The sequence below is a fragment of the Petromyzon marinus genome, chromosome 72 (assembly GCF_048934315.1).
Source record: "Petromyzon marinus isolate PM22_M1 ecotype Great Lakes invasive population chromosome 72, UKy_Petmar_22M1.pri1.0, whole genome shotgun sequence".
In the NCBI taxonomy this organism is placed as follows: Eukaryota; Metazoa; Chordata; class Hyperoartia; order Petromyzontiformes; family Petromyzontidae; genus Petromyzon; species Petromyzon marinus.
Genome location: NC_133738.1, coordinates 747,070 through 748,867, shown reverse-complemented (window position 1 = coordinate 748,867; position 1,798 = coordinate 747,070).

Below are 1,798 nucleotides of genomic sequence, written 5' to 3'. Positions count from 1 at the left end.
GTAGTAGTGTATAGTGTAGTAGTGTATAGTGTAGTAGTGTATAGTGTAGTAGTGTAGTAGTGTATAGTGTAGTAGTGTATAGTGTAGTGTAGTAGTGTATAGTGTAGTGTAGTAGTGTAGTAGTGTATAGTGTATTAGTGTGGTAGTGTATAGTGTGGTAGTGTATAGTGTGGTAGTGTATAGTGTAGTAGTGTATAGTGTAGTAGTGTATAGTGTAGTAGTGTATAGTGTAGTAGTGTATAGTGTAGTAGTGTATAGTGTAGTAGTGTATAGTGTATTAGTGTAGTAGTGTATAGTGTAGTAGTGTATAGTGTAGTAGTGTAGTAGTGTATAGTGTGTAGTGTATAGTGTAGTAGTGTATAGTGTAATAGTGTATAGTGTAATAGTGTACAGTGTAGTAGTGTACAGTGTAGTAGTGTAGTAGTGTACAGTGTAGTAGTGTATAGTGTAGTAGTGTATAGTGTAGTGTATAGTGTAGTAGTGTATAGTGTAGTAGTGTTGCCTATAGTGTTGCCTATAGTGTAGCGTATAGTGTAGCGTATAGTGTAGTGTAAATCCATACAATATTGTGTATAGTGTAGTGTGTAGTGTATAGTGTAGTGTAAATCCATACACTATTATTCCATCTGCCGTTCCATATGCAGTGTGGGTCGTCACCAGGTGTAGTTTAGGACGATATAAAGTCTAAGAATAGGCTTGCACCCAATCATGGCAATAAAAGTGGCGTTAAGATCCATAGCAGCTGTTTTTTTGTTCCCGTAAAACAGAACGTGGCCAATTCTTCACTAGAACAGCACTAGTGTAGCAGTGTAGCGTATAGCATAAAGCGTAGTTATCTAGTACAGCACTCGTGTAGTCGTGTAGTGTAGCATGTAGCGTAGTATACTAGTACAGCACTAGTGCAGTGGTGTGTAGTGTAGCATGTAGTAGTGTAGCATAGTATGCTAGTACAGCACTAACCAGTGTTGGAGAGCAAAGCCAAAACATTTAGAAAATAGTGTAAATGTAATTTGTAAGCTTTGTTGTCCGGTGAACAAAACGCAGACAGCAGGCATCGTCAGGGTCCAGGGATCAAACCCACGACCTCCTGTAGATCAGTCAAGGTAGTCAACATCTCCCTTGTGAGAGACGCAGACACAGGGTCCAGGGATCGAACCCACGACCTCCTGTACACCAGGCGATGTAGTCAACATCTCCCTTGTGAGAGAGACGCAGACACAACAGGGTCCAGGGATCGAACCCACGACCTCCTGTAGACCAGGCGATGTAGTCAACATCTCCCTTGTGAGAGAGATGGAGACACAACAGGGTCCAGGGATCGAACCCACGACCTCCTGTAGACCAAGCGATGTAGTCAACATCTCCCTTGTGAGAGAGACGCAGACACAACAGGGTCCAGGGATCGAACCCACGACCTCCTGTAGACCAGGCGAGGTAGTCAACATCTCCCTTGAGAGAGATGCAGACACAACAGGGTCCAGGGATCGTACCCACGACCTCCTGTATACCAGGCGAGGTAGTCAACATCTCCCTTGAGAGAGAGATGCAGACACAACAGGGTCCAGGGATCGTACCCACGACCTCCTGTAGACCAGGCGAGGTAGTCAACATCTCCCTTGCCACCGGAGCTAATTCACGCTACTTTCCAAACCCATTTTTTGGGGGGGGAGAGTGGGGGGGGGTTCAGGTAACAGAGTTCGTAAACCATGTTTTATTACAAACGGGCAACAGTCAAATTTCCGAGGACTTGGGCAGAGGGAGGGGGGGGTTGGGGAAAACAGGAAAAACTGGAAGCCAA